Source organism: Grammomys surdaster, unplaced genomic scaffold (assembly GCF_004785775.1).
Source record: "Grammomys surdaster isolate TR1022 unplaced genomic scaffold, NIH_TR_1.0 124511, whole genome shotgun sequence".
NCBI lineage: Eukaryota > Metazoa > Chordata > Mammalia > Rodentia > Muridae > Grammomys > Grammomys surdaster.
Window position 1 is genome coordinate 38,776 of NW_021619502.1, and position 15,697 is coordinate 54,472.

A 15,697-nucleotide genomic window follows, 5' to 3' on the forward strand; every position below is an offset into this window, starting at 1 on the left:
AGGCACTGCTAGCACTCACTTTACAGGTCCCAGGCAGAGAGGGAATGCCTCCCTTGCATGCTCAGGTAGCCAAGCCCTTTGTGCAGGTGATTGTGCACATGGAGAAGCAAGTCTAGCTGGTCTGATATAAACCTGCAGACGTCTGCTAGAGTCTCAGCAATTCCCCCATTTTGGTTTAATTAAGAAAAATTAGAAAGAGGTGTGGGGTTGAGGAGGTTTCATGGCTAAGAGAACCTGGGGTGGGGAACAGGCAGAAGACATGGAAGGAGTATAAGGAAGGTAGATAAATGATTGAGCATAGGGGATTTGTTTCCATTTACCAGACTGCTGGCAGTATGTGTTAAGACTCCTTAAAATGATTGGATCTAGCATGCCATTACGTGGCTACTTTAGTCCATTATCTAGAGGGTATTGAATCCAGACCTTATTGCAGAGGTGTATCAATTTGGAAGGCCTCAAATCAGGCGTTAATTTTAGAGATTTGAGGTTTTTCAGTAGACAACCCAGTGGGGTGTCTGTGGGTACAGTTGAAGATAATGTGGTACCCATTGGATGACGTGGCTATTACCTATAGCTATCAGTCGGCATCCCGAAAGAAAAGCTGGCAATGAAAAATCAGGCTCAGGCTAGATAATCAGGTCGTCACGAGAATATCTAGGGGCCTCTGTGGAGCTAATCCACCAGAAAATAGCCCACCTGGTACCAAGATTTCCAGCCTCTGCAAGAGTTGGGGTGGGGGGTGCTGGGAGCTATTTCCAAGAGGGGAATCGTCCAATGGCCAAAGTCCTCGGTCGTAGTTCAGCTAGAGGCCAGTCATATGGACTGGGGCAATGTAAAGCCAACCCCTTAGCCCAGGGAAGGCTGGCCAGACCCTAACTGGGCATCTAGGGCTTCTCTCACCCATCGGAAACTCCTTACCAATTAATACGCCCGTGTGTTTGCAGGCTTGTGCAGTCTAGTATCAGGAAAGGTGGAACCGTGAGGTCTGTGTAGACCTGTCTGGCTGCCTAGCCCACGTGGCAGAGCACCACGTGGGGGCCGCAGTGGCACAGCTCATGTGGTGGAAGTTTTACAAGCCTCTCAGTGGTGGATGGAGTTGGTCTGCAGCAGCGGTGGAAATTCACACGGTCGGTCATGGCAGATAGGAGCAGATGAAATCTGCTCGGAGTAGTGGTGGCAGCAGCAGTGGTGGGGTTGTGGCAGGCCACATGGCAGCCACATGGGTCTCGAGGTTCCTGAAGTCTTCGTAGACCCGCTTTCAGCACCAATGTTAGACTTCGGCGCGCAGCTCGGAACAGACAACACCAGACCAAATGATTCCAAAGGGGAGGGGGTTTATTCAGGGCAGAGGGCAAAGATGGGGAGAGAAACGGGAGAAGATGGTAGAGAAAGAGAGAGAGAGGAGAGAAGTGGATGCCAGCCATGACTATGTGGAGAGAGGGGTAATGGAAGGGGGAAGGGTGAGGGGACAGAGAGAAGCTAGAGGCAAGAGAGCAAGAGAGAGAGGAGGAGGCAAGCAGCCCCTTTTATAGTGAGCAGGCCTACCTGGCTGTTGCCAGGTAACTGGAGGTGGAGTTTAGACAGAATACTAACAATAGTGATAAAAAAAAAAACAACTGCATGGTATTGGTACAGAGACAGTCAGGAAGATCAATGGAATAGAATAGAAGACCCAGAAATGAACCCCCATACCTATGGTCACTTGATCTTTGACAAAGGAGGTAAAACCATCCAGTGGAAAAAGGACAGCATTTTCAACAAATGGTGCTGGTTCAACTGGAGGTCAGCATGTAGAAGAATTCAAATTGATCCATTCTTATCTCCTTGTACAAAGCTCAAGTCTAAGTGGATAAAGGACCTCCATATAAAACCAGATACATACATGTAGAGTTGTGAGTTCTGTATTTGCTCTGCCACAGGACATGGCAGCTCAGAGAGGTGACAGGAAGTTTGATTGCACTTACCCCACAACACTGGCAGTGGGGGTGGGAGTGGGGTGAAGCAAAACACCGGGACACCACTCCAGGGGTAAGGAAGTGCAGTCTGAGGACAGCCAGAGGACAGCCAGAGGACAGCCGAGGGTGGTTTGGGCATCACTGGGCCTGTGAGGCTGAGACCCTGGAGTTCCCAGGCTCTTTGACCACCCAGGTGCTGCTGGAAGTCAAGGAAGAGCTGAATGGAATCTGAGCCTGCAGGCTGATTCTAGCCTGGGGCTGGAGGCAGGGAGGGTGGCGGGGTGGGGGGAGGGAGCTCCAGCTGGTCCCACTGTGGTTGTCCTTATCCGAGGGGTGGCAAGCTGCGGCTTGGGCCTGGTGGTGGTTGTGGCTAGGGATGCAGAGAGGCCTTCTTTGGGAGATTAGACAGCAGCTCTGTTGGCAAAGGACTTCTCCATGGTGCCCCAAGGCAGATCCCGAAGAAAAGAGAAAATCTGTGGTTCCAAATCATTTGTTGCCATGGTGGAAAGCGGATGTGTAAAACCATACCCTACTTCTCAAGGAGGGCCTGAGATTTAAATGCCTTTTGCCAGGAGGAATGTCTGGAAAGGAAAGCTTATTGGCTAAGCACTCCAGGCCTCTAGGTACCTCATTAGAATGTAGATCTGTCTTGAGCCTACACAGGTCCTCTTCCTCATCTACATGTGAAGGGCTTGGGGTGTTACCCTTATGTTACTGATGGCCACAAATCTATGGGGGGCTGTGGCTAGTGACAGGGGCCTAGTGCCTGGGAGCAGGCAAAGCTCCTACCGTCCCTTCGGGGTCTCCAGGGCTTCTAGCCTTAGCTCAACTAGGTACCAGGCTACCTTTCATGGTCCATTTTCCCACAGATACACTGAATCTAAAAGAGGAGAAAGTGGGAAAGAGCCTTGAAAACATGGGCACAGGGGAAAAGTTCCTGAACAGAATACCAATGACTCGGGCTTTAAGATCAACAATTGACAAACGGGTCCTCTTGAAACTGAAAAGCTTCTATAAGGCAAAGGACACTGTCAATAGGACAAAACGGCAACCTACAGACTGGGAAAGGATCTTTACCAATCCTACATCCTATAGAGGGCTAATATCCAATATATACAAAGAACTCAAGAAATTAGACTCCAGACAACCAAATAACTCCATTAAAAATGGGGAACAGAGCTAAACAAAGAATTCTTAACTAAGGAAACTCGAATGGCCGAGAAGCACCTAAAGAAACGTTCAGCATCCTTAGTCATCAGGGAAATGCAAATCATAACAACCCTGAGATTCCATCTCACACCAATCAGAATGGCTAAGATTAAAAACTCAGGTGATAGTAGATGCTGGCAAGGGTATGGAGAAAGAGGAACACTCCTCCATTGCTGACGGGATTGCAAGATGGTGCAACCACTCTGGAAATCAGTCTGGTGGTTCCTCAGAAAATTGGACATAGCATTACCTGAGGACCCAGCTATACCACTCCTGGGCATATATCCAGAAGATGCTCTAACATATAACAAGGACACATGCTCTACTATGTTCATAGCAGCCTTATTTATAATAGCCAGGAGCTGGAAAGAACCCAGATGTCCTTCAACTGAGGAATGGATTCAAAAAATGTGGTACATTTACACAATGGAGTACTACCAAATGTGAGTCTCAATCTAGTTGAAAAAGACAAGCAACTAGCTAAAGAATAACTCGAATCCAGAACCTAGGTACAGAACTGTGGTAGTAATCCTAGCAATCATAAGGCTGAGATCAGACCAGACAATTATAAGTTTAAGGTCAGCTTAAGCTGCATAGATTTTCTCTTTGAGACAGGGTCTTGCTATATGTCCTTGGCTGATCTGGAACTTACTATGTAGATGAAGATGGCCTATAATTTCCAACAATTTCCTTGCCTCTGCCAAGTACTGGGATAACATGCTTGGATTTTTATTTTTTTTATTTTTTTTTAGTACTGGGATGGACCCCAGGACATTGGATATGCTAGGCAAGCAATCTAACACTGAGTTAGATGCCCAGCCCCTAAATTTTTATTTTTCTATGCCTCAGAAACCATTGAATATTTTGAGGAATTGGTGTGGCTTTGCCTAAGAATCTGAAAACATCAATGAGAACTGCTCTCTGTGTTCATGGGAATTCAAAGATGTCCATTTTGATTTGTAAAGTTTATCCTGATGAAACAAGAAGAAAAGGGTGTTTCTCTTTTTACCCTCCTCTATTTTTCATCTGATGGCCAAACTCCTTAGTGACTCCTTGCAAACCAAGCCTACTCATATAGGAACCTCAGAGAGAGAAAGGGGAGGCAAGGATCCAGCCCTAGAGGCCAGATTCTTTGAGTCACACTCTGCCTCTGGTATGTGCCAGCTTGCAATTTGAACAAGCCATTTAACCCTTCTGCATATTGTTTCCTTTATGTCTTCCCCAGGGAAAAGGGGATAACATTAGCACTAACAATGTGGAGTGGAGGCTGCTGAAGGAAGAACAGATTGGGTCCTAGTGAAGTACTTGGAACAGCCTAGCACATGTCAAATATTTATTCATTACTGCTGATCATATTACTAGGTCTCTGAGAATTATGACAGCTCCAATCTTGCTCTTTGAGCTGCCTGTAATTGGACTTCTACTATTTTGTGGGTATTCTTCTTGGAGCATGACTATTTAACAAACTGAAACCAACAACAACCAACAGCAACCAACAACTCACCAACACACCCAGGGCTTGAGCATTTACATACCCTCTGAAAATTTCCCAGAGTTCCAAACATCACACAAACACAGAAATGATCTGTAGCTGGCAAAAACTATGCGTCTGCTAGAGCATGAGACAAATCATAGTCAGCTGCTTCGAAGCAGCCCTATATTCCCACACCTGAGATTAAATGAAAATATATTCTTACATTATTTCTGTGTTTTTTAAAAAAACAAAAATTTCAAAATTGTTACTACAGCTACCTCTTTTTTTTTTTTACAGCTACCTCGTAATTCTTAGAGACAGTGGCAATCTCTGCTGCTTTCAATGTGAGCCTATTGGCCCACCTTCAGCTTCAGCCCTGGGAGTCCTGTGCTCTGCCAGGGTCCAGCAGTACGACATGACTAGTTGTAGGGTAACTTCTGTCTTTCTAGGATTTCTCAGCCTTCTACATAAGCTATGGGAAGGTGAGCTCAGCTCCTGGGGGTTCAGAGGGGCGTCTTCACCTATTGATATATATATGTGTATGTGTATGTGTATATGTATCTATCTCAATGCAAAAATTGACCCACTCGATCCCTGTGCTGAGGCCAAACTTATGCCCATCCTCCATTTTTATCCTCCATTTTTGAGCTTGGTCCTACTCAGTAATATGCTGAAAGATCAAAAGCTTTTGCCCTGAAGACCATCAAGGCTCAAGTATGATGGTGTACACTTCTAATCCCAGCACTTGAGAAGCTGAATCAGGAGAATTAGTATGAGTTAGAGGCCAGTCTGGGCTACATAGAAAATACCAAGCCAGCTAGAGCTACATAGCAAGACTCACATTCCCACTTTGCTCTCTGAGAACACTTCATTCACATGTACAAAATCACACACAAACACATAATTAAAAAGAAAATAAGAGCACTTGCTGCTTTTCCAGAGAGTCTGAATTTGGTTCTCAGCATCCACATCAGTCAGTTCACAACCTCTCATAACTCCAGCTGCAGGAAATTCAATACACTTTTATGGCCTTGCCGGGCACCTAAACTCAGGCATACATATACCGACACATATATACATAATTTAAAACAAATTTTAAAAAATAAATAACAAAAACTTCCTGTGTCTTGATAGCCAAAAGGACCTGGCCTAAAGTGTATCTTCCCTTATCAGCAGACGTTGGAATTTAAGGTCAATATACACAGAGAAGGAGAAGAATGTGAATATAAATATGAAAGATTTAAACAGAATTTTTGGCTATGTGTTGCAAGTTCTGGTTGTCTCAGGATGGGTCCAGCTAGCTGAGCCTAGAGGTTTTTAGTCATATGAGTCAACACTGACCACACAAGGATTGAGGGTAGTCCTTCTCAGACACCCAGCATCTGTTCTCTGTGGGACCCCCAATTAAGTTATAAGACTCTGAGGTGTATCATTTCCATGCATATCTGGGTCACATGAAAACAGGGGTAGAGCCGGGAGGTGGTGGCGCATGCCTTTAATCCCAGCACTTGGTAGGCAGAGGCAGGCGGATTTCTGAGTTTGAGAGTTCGAGGCTAGCCTGGTCTACAGAGTGAGTTCCAGGACAGCCAGGGCTACACAGAGAAACCCTGTCTCGAAAAAACAAAAAACAAAAAACAAAAAGAAAGAAAGAAAGAAAGAAAGAAAGAAAGAAAGAAAGAAAGAAAGAAAGAAAGAAAGAAAGAAAACAGGGGTAGAGCTAGAGTTTTGCAGGAGCAACATTCTCTTTCCACTGCTGTAGATGAAAGAGGATGCACTGTATAAGTATACCTTCTTTGGGAATGAGGGGGCCAAGATCTTTTTTAAGCCATTTAATTTTATGTGTATGGGTGTTTTGCATGTGTGTATGGCATATGTGTGCCTGATGCCAGTGGAGGCCAGAGAGATTGAATCCCCTGGGAATAAAATTACAGTATGAGCCACTATGTGAGTACTAGAAATTGGACCCAGGTCTGCTACAAGAGCAGCTAGTACTCTTTACCACTGAGCCATCTCTCTAACTCCACATGTCCTAAGACATGCTTGTCTTTGCCTCTACCTGGACTCTTGCTCAGAAGACAGAATGTATCTCTAGCTAATTTGTTTGTATGCTTACAGGGACTCATGGGGGCCCCTGAATTCTACACATGTAACAGGAATTGTGTAGACCTAGATGGTAAAGGAAGGAGACTATCCTCTTCTCACATCTCCTGGCTCTGCTCTTAGGAAAGCCTGGCTCCTCTCCTTTCCACTTCTAAGAGTCATCTTTGAATCTTTCCAATAAATGTCTTTTTCAACAAGAAGCATGTCTTAGTTATGGTTTCTATTGCTTTAAAGAAATACCATGAGCACAGCAACTCTTATTTAAAAACAAAAAACAAAAATGCCACCACCAGCACCACCAACAACAACAAAAAACATTTTGTTGGGACTGGCTTACAAGTTCAGAGGTTTAGTCTATTATCACCATAGCAGGAAGCACAATGTACATGCATGCAGACATGGTGCTGGAGAAGGAGCTGAGAGTTCTATATCCAGATTAGCAGGAAGAGAGAACGACACTGGGGCTGGATTGAGTATTTGAAACCTCAAAGATCACCCTCAGTGATACACTTCATCCAACAAGGCCACACCTACATTAGCAAGGCCACAGCTCCGAATAGTGCCTTTCCTTGCGTGCCTATGGGTACCATTTTCATTCAAACTACCACAAGTTGTAAGTGGAGTCTTACTGTCACTCTCATCATCTGAAATCTATGATTATCAACCTGAACATTATCAGCAGCCCCACCCACAGCCACTAAAACTGGAACAAGGAGCTTGGTGGTATCTCATCCTGAGAAAAAAACTCCCAGAGGCATGAAGCTATAACTGCTGGTGCTCTGTGCTCTAAGGCAGGTCACTGCAAGACTTGCTTTTAGACCTTTGCACAATCCATTGATGGGAAGTGAAAGAGTCCACTCTTCCCACCTGAATGAAAGCAACACTGCTAGCACATCCTTTGTCTCACTGTCACAGTCAAAGAGACAAGAGATATGGGTATCTCATGACCCTAGACAAGCTGATGGGGAATATCACTCGAAAAAGAAAATTCTCATCTAAAAGGTCATCTGGTAAGATATGTGTTCTGAGTGTGAGAAGATACCCAATGCACCCCAAAGCAAGTGTTCTCTGAAAGGAGGGTGGAGAGCATACCTGTGAATAAGTGGAAATTTAGTGTAAATGTGGCTGCTACAATAGAGAAAGGCACAGCTAATAAAACAAAGAATCAAAAGCCAATGCTCTAGATTTCATTCCGAACTCTTTATCCCTCTCCCCTTTTAAAGATTTATTTATGTGAGTGCTTTATCTGCATGTACACCTGCAAGCCAGAAGAGGGCATCGGAACTTATTATAGATGGCTGTAAGCCACTATGTGGCTGCTGGAGAATTGAACTCAGAACCTCTAGGAAGAGCAGCTGGTACTCTTAACCACTGAGCCATATTTCCAATCCCAACTCTTTAGCAATTTAGGAGGAATAAAATGTAATAAATGGGATAGAAGGAACTGGTTTGTGGAAAATAAGAAGTGAGAACTATATTAGCCATTGTCATTTACACCAGCTGTTGAAATCCATTGACCATATAACTGCATTGATTATATGCTAATACATATGATTATATGATGTGATAAAATATTATTATTATAATCTCATTATTATATTAGTTACAGAAAGAATTCACCAGTGGCTTTCCTCTAAGTCATTGTTTCAGGAAATTATGCAAGATACAGATTACTTTGTGGCTCAGCTATTTAGAACCAAGGGCTTTCTTGAGACTGGGGAAGAAAGAGATGGGTGGTCTGCAAGTGTTTGGAAAGCACTCCCTTCAGATATTCAAGGTCAGCATCAGCTACATAGCTATTTTCAAGCTAACTAGAGCTACATGAATCTCTGCCTCAAAATACAAAAACAAAAAACAACAAAAAACACACACCAAAACTCCTAAAACAGTACTGGTAGGATAGTGTTAATACTCAATTCCAGCACTGTGGAGACACAAGGATTGAGAGTTTGAACCTAGCCTGGGCTACATTGTGAGACCTGTCTCATATACAGACAAACAAACAAAAGGTGAAAAGCAGAATCATAACTCAAAAAATAATAGAAGAAAATGTAGAGGATCTTGTTTCCAATCCTGACAACCAGAGTTGCATGCCCAGGATCCAGGTTGTAAAAGAAGAGAACCGGGCTGGAGAGATGTCTCAGCAGTTAAGGGCACTGACTGCTCTTCCAGAGGTCTTGAATTCAATTCCCAGCAACCACATGGTGGCTCACAACCATCTCTAATGGAATCAGATGCCCTCTTCTGGTATGTCTGAAGCTACAATGCACATTGTGGCACATATGTCCACAGTCATATACAAAATAACTGTTAAAAAGGAAAGACATTATAGAATAGTGCTGTAATGTGAGGATAGCACCATGATAAGATACACAACTCAGTCAACATAGCAATGATTTAGCAAATGTTTACATAATACTGTATAACTTCTCAGGAGTCAAAAATAGCAGAAAAGACAGAACAAGGGTAGATACTAGCAATGTTACACACCAGGATGAATAGCCATAGTGTACAACAACTTTCCTCAGGGTGCAGCAATTCCCAGATCCAGAAGCACAAATAATCAGATTGATTAAAGAGGAAGTCATGCTCAGTGTGGAGGAGAATACAAAACCAAAACAACTGTGGTAGTACTTAACAAAACAGTAAAACTAGAAAATTGGACAACATCAAGAGAACTTCTCCCCTCTTGCTGAGGCAGCATTAAGAATGTATAACACAGCCGGGCAGTGGTGGCACACGCCTTTAATCCCAGCACTTGGGAGGCAGAGGCAGGTGGATTTCTGAGTTCGAGGCCAGCCTGGTCTACAGAGTGAGTTCCAGGACAGCCAGGGCTACACAGAGAAACCCTGTCTCAAAAACAAAACAAAACAAAACAAAACAAAACAAAAAGAATGTATAACACATTGGATTGAGCATGGACTAAGATTACAGGCATGCAACACCACACCCATTTTAAATATACAGTTTTACCCTGTTAATTCTGCTTAGAGCTAATTATCCCAGAGAGATGTATACTCCTTCAAGGTTGTTAGTTGCAGAAAATAAATAAGTTGTGATAAAATAAATAATCGTGAAAATTAAATCAACTGGAGATTATAAATTATAATATGGTTATCCTACCAAATATGGTAAGACCAGAGGAGAATGAACTAGTTGGTTTCTTTAGACATGGAGGACCTCAATGATTTATTGCTGTATAGGAGGATCACAACAAAAATGAATTGCTTTAATGCTGTGTGAATACTATGTTGGTGATCCCAAGCAAAAACAAAAGATAGAGAAAACACAGTCTTGCTTAAAATATCTTTTTCTGGCAATTTTTTCAGTGACTTGCTCTAAAAATATGCATGCTGGAAGGCAGCTTGATAGTTTCCACTAGACTCACACATCCACTCCCACATGAACAAGCAACCACTGTCTTACGCTTTAATTTAAGGAAGAAATGGAAATATGACTCTGCAAAACATATAGGTGACTGTTTAACCCTGGATTTTTGTGTGGTAGCTTAAAAGTTGAAATGAAGGATTAAGGGTGTAGTTTAGTTAGTAGAGTAATTGCCTAACATACCTGAAACCCTGAGTTCAATCCTTAGCTCTGCATATATTGTGAATGGTGGCAAAGCAAATGCCTATAATCCTAGCACTCCAGAATTGGATGAAGAAGGATCAGATGTTCATGATCATATTCAACTCTATAGTGAGTTCCAGGACAGAATTAGATACTTGATATCTTGTCTCAAAAAAAAAATTGGAAAACAAAACTCTGGCCCTTTAACTGACCACTGCTCAAACTGTGGTTCACCCAAATGTGAAGTATTGCACAGCACTGAAAGGGAGAATTATTAACAAAAGCAACAACTCAGTGGTCTCTTGAAAGCATCAAATTGAATAAAAACAAGACTACCGTTGAAGGTTGTAGGCTACATGGGTATACTAATGGCAACACTCTTCCAGTTACTAAATTCAAGACCCTGAATAGAAAGCAGTTTACATACATTGCTGTGGATTGCCAGGAAGAGGCAGAGTCTATAAGACTATAGTTGTCTATAGTCAACAGGAAGGACCCTTCAGCTAAGGAGGCCTATGTCCTAGCTGGGGTAGTGAGAAAGATCCATGTGGTAAGTAGGCCCAATACAAGCACTTAGATACTTTGTAGGCCCAGCACAAGCACAACACTTAAGTTTAAAGGGCTGTTTTTTTTTAACTGCTGGGGATGGAACCCAAGACACTGTTAATACTAGGCCAGTGCTCAAACATTGACTACATCCCCAGCCCTTCTTAGAGAGTCTGACAGCCACACTGAGGTCAGCCAAGAAGCTCAGAGTGAAACCAATGCCAGAAGGAGCCACAGGTCTCTTGGATGCCTCTGGGCAACTTCCAGTAAATTTGTGGTTTGTACTTGTAATCATAGCTACATGAGTGGCTGAGGCAAAGGAACACAAGTGTGAGGTGTGAGACCTTCCTGAGGTAAATGACTTCTAAGAAAGGGAGGGGGTGGTTAGGGAGGATTGAGCAAGTTGTTGTTTGGGGTTTGCGTTTGTTTTGTTTTTCAAGACAGAGTTTCTCTATGTAGCCTTGGTAGATCTGCTTGCCTCTCCCTTCTGAGTGCTGGGATTAAAGGTGTGCACCACCACCAGGATTGTTTTGTTGTTTTAGCAGGGGATATAAACAGCATTCTTGCAAGCATCCGAGCACTAAAAGTGGGGAGGGGAAATGGGTGGAATATACTGAAGCCTCATGTTGTGGGGTCCATTTAAATGCAACATAACTCAAACGCCAGACTTGGGAGCTGAACATTGTACAGCATATTTTAAATATGAAACCATTCAGAGCGGGGTGAGGAATGGAGGTGCTAGGTGGTCTGTAGCTTTGTTCAGTAATATTTTGACATAAGGGGTTGAACAAGGGAGTTTTCATCAATCAGGAAAGTAGTTGGTTCCTGGGCCTAAAAACATGAATTTAGTATGGTTCTGACAGCAAGATGGAGAAGTTGTCCTTGAGATGTTTCGACTCAGACAACTGTTTCCTTACAACAGAAGTTGTTCAACTATTAGGAAGTCCCTAGCTCTCCTAGGGACTGGGGACCTTGAATTTAAGTTTCTCCCTATGATTAAATGGAATTTGAAAACGAAATGGTAGTACTTAGAATAAGTTTCTTTTGTTTGTTCCCAACATTCAGAAGTGCAGAAAGCCACATCCGACGACTAAAATCTCAAACCAACAAAGAAAACACTCCTGACATAAGACAGCAGCGATGGACAAGCAATGGGGCAGTTAATTGGGCAGAAAAGGCATCCGTCGTGAGAGAGGGGCGGGTCTTCCGTGGTGGCCTTGATGTCTCATTGGTGGAGCTAGTCAGCCCCAGAGAAAAGTGAAGAACTTCCATTGCAGAGCTCAGCCTCTGAGGTAAAAGCGGGGCAGGGTTGGTTACGTTTAGCAATGTCTTCTTTATCCCTTTGGGAGGTGTTAATTCCTTCCCGAGCAAAAATACAGAGGAAGTCTCTCTCTCAAGGGCCAAGGCACAGGCAACCTTGTACATGCAGGTCTGCCAATTCTCTTTCCCCACGAAACTCATTCTGAGAGGTAATTAGGCCCTGAAGAACCCAAAAAGAGTTATGCTTGCTAGGATGTTGGAGAAACAGTACACATACCCAGCCATGGAATTCTGTCACAATGCGTCAATGCACGACCAAGAATTGGTCTTGGAGCTGCCTTGTGCCACCTCCCGTGAATCTCAGAGCCACTGAACCCATCTCCTACCCAATGTGTCCTGTCCTCCTCTCCAAGTGGTCCTGAGTGTGAGTGTAAGAATTAACAAAAGAACCACTCTCCCTGGGAGGCTACTGCACTAGAGGCTACTGTCAGAGGTGTTGTTACAGTCTTCTGAAGTCAGGGGAGGTGAAAGGGAGTGAAGTAATAAAGACCTAACCATGTCACTTGAGAGGTGTGGCTCACCAGAAAGAGAATCTTGTTCTGCCTCAGGACCACTTGTATCTTGGCTTCATTCAACTGGGGTTCTTTCAGTACTTGGCTCTAGTGTTTCCTCGGATAGATAAAAGAAGGAAAGTCCAGTAAAGAAAACTGGAACATTTCTGGAGGGTCTCATACACCAGTGTCTCCAGAAGCTGCTCCCAGTGTGTCTGCCTAAAGCTAGGACTAGGGACATTTGGGAACAGTGTAACCACTCTTGGCACTTAAACTCAGGAGCTTCTCCAGCTGTCTCAAATCAAGGGTTATGCTTTTGCTACAGATCAACTTCTGCTATATGCATTTAATTCAATTTGCCTGGGACTATTTGTTGTAGGTTAGTGTTCTGCTCCTTAGGCAGAACTGTGACAGCTGGGCCTGGGGGTCCACTCTGGTCTGGGTGTTGTGGAGAAAGGACAAATACTGGCTCTATTTGGGGAGGACCAGGAGGTGACCATGGAGGACACTGGCCTACACTGCCCTGTCTCTGGTAGTCTGTAACAGGTTTCATGACTCAAACTGGTGTCCTCTTTCTTCACCTACCAGTCTTTGGACCCTGGTTGATCCCCCTCCTGCCACCCAGCTGAGTCTCCTTTCCTCTACTTCAGGCCCCAGATGCCAGTCATGTACCTGGGCATGTATCTGTTCCTCCGCTGATTTCTATAGCCTTTATCCCCACCCCCAGCTGTCTGTGGCCTCTATGGGCTATTCCCAAAATCACCTGCTGCTTGTCCCCTCTGTTCTATTCCTAACCTGATACCTTGGCCTGGGCCAGCCCTCTAGAAGCCCAAGAGGCTACTAGCCAGTTTCTGGTAGGGTTTAAGTAATGTGGCCCACTGCTTCAGGGAGCTCTACTGAAGGCATTGTCCCCCTTTCCTTATGGGGGGTGGGTGGGGTTTTGAGCAGAGTAACTGGGCTGTCAGGCTGACTAAAGGAGGAGAAATGGTCAGCTGTGCCTGCCCCCTTGTAGTGAGAATTTTGGTTTCTTTAAAATCTGTTATGTTATGTGAATGTGGTTTTGTTTTAATCCCAGGTATAGGATAGGGGGCTTCTTCAGATTGTCCACAGCTACTAACTATGATTGTCTTGTGTTCTAGGAGGGGCATGATTTTTGCAAATAGTATATATAGTATATGTTTGGGACTCTGAAGACTCTTGAGAGGGTATAAATGCAAGAGCACCAAGCAGGTTGTAGTGCCTGCTGCTCCCCCTGCTACTGCTACTGCTGCTTTTTCTATGGCTATGGCTATGGCTGTTGCTATGGATTGCTGGTTGGAGATACCCTAACTATGGAGATTGGCTTGCCCCAAGGAGCCTGACACCCATAATCAGCAGGAAGTAGTCTGAAGAGGTCTATGCCCCCTTTCCCTTCTAACCTTCTTTCTCTCCTACCTAGTATTGGGGGTTTGGAAGGGTGGTGGATAGGAGAACCTAATAAAGTAGGCCCAAAAAGTACACCTACACCCCCCCCCCGCCTTGCCCTGCCCTGAGTTCAGCGTGAACTTGCAGTCTCTGGGCCCTGCTTCCAGATGGAGTTAACAAGCCCATTTCCCTTTTTGGTCTCACTGGGTGAGAAGACAGGCTGTGGAGGGCATTTGACCATGTGACCTTGACTTCTGCAACCTAGACTTCTGGTGCCTGTTGGCCAACAGAGCCAGGGCCAACAGTTGTGGTTGCACATCTCCACCCCACTGCAGATTCTAGGCCATGTGGCCTGGCTGAGCAGTCAGCTGAGGTGGTCACAAATGTGCACCTGGCCTGCCTCTTCCTGGTAGCCTCCAAGACCTCCTGTATTCCCTGTATGGCTGGGTCTTTTCCAGAATGGTATGCATGAGCCTGGAGAGATGGCTCAGTGTTTAAGAGCACTTGCTCCTCTTCCACAAGACCCAGAATTGATTCATTCCCAGCATCCATATTATGGTGGCTCACAACCTTCTGTAACTCCAGACCCAGGAGATCCAATGCCCCATTCTGGCTTCTGTAGGAAGCAGGCATGGACATGTTGCACAGACATATATACACAGGCAGATGCTTATATACATAAAATAGTTAATTCTTTCTAAAGGACCCATTAAGGATGGTAGGCATACTTGTGGGTGTCATATGCCTGGCTCCTGGCCAGTATGGGGCACCCATCTCTTTTCCATTTGCCTCCCTGGCCAGATATCTTCCAGTTCACTGCCTGGAGCTTCTGACCAGGTATATTTAGAAGCCTGTCCCATCCCCAGTCAGACATCTTCTGCTCACCATCTCCCCTACAGCCCCAGGTATCTCAGCCCCCTGTGTATGATGTAGAGGCAAGAAGACAGGGACCCATGCTTAACCCAACTCTGCCTTCTACAGTGACTCCCCTGAGTAACTTTGCCAGGCCTTGGCTTAAGAGGATGTGAAGGTGAGCCTGTGTAGGCAGAACTGGTGCCAGGACTGGGTTAGAGGCTCTAGGTGATTTGGGGGCATGGGTGTCCCTGGGTGCAGAATCCTAGCTATGTAGAAGGGGAAGCTGTCTCATCTCACCTCTGTTAGAGCTGCACCTCTTTGGACTTGCCTTTGCTACTTTTTGTTCCCTGTGCAGGTGGGCAGCTTCTGAAGGTTCCCAGAGTGTTGGCCCCTCCTCTATCCTGTCTGTTGAACAACAACAATACCAATGGACTAAGTAAGGGAAGGACTTTTATCTAGTTACCTCTGCCTGTCTCCTGGGCAGTGTCTTCCTTCTGTTACTGGCAAGCCTCAGATTCACAAAGTGAGGATCAAAGGTATACATGTTTCTACCTGGTACCAATATAGAAACAGGTTGTAGAATCTTCCAGAGTCATGGGCATGGACTCAGTTATTTCTTCCTTGTGTTTTTTTTTTTTTTTTTTTTTTGGTTTTTGGTTGGTTATCCCTCTAACAGTTACATCAGTGATCATATTTTGCCTGACAGGGTAGAATTTTTTTGTTGTTGTTGTTTTCGAGACAGGGTTTCTCTGTGTAGTCCTGGCTGCCCTGGA

The 15,697-nt window shown here is 44.5% G+C and overlaps 1 long non-coding RNA gene across 1 annotated transcript; it reads right to left on the bottom strand.

The window, feature by feature from the left end:
• Positions 1 to 11,942: 11,942 nt before the first annotated feature.
• LOC114636549 lies at positions 11,943 to 15,445 on the bottom strand. The gene is made up of 3 exons (XR_003713639.1): positions 15,388 to 15,445; positions 12,696 to 12,783; positions 11,943 to 12,141 (listed from the first exon to the last, which is right to left on the bottom strand). It is a non-coding gene; the product is annotated as an uncharacterized LOC114636549 (long non-coding RNA).
• Between the last annotated feature and the right edge of the window lie 252 nt (positions 15,446 to 15,697).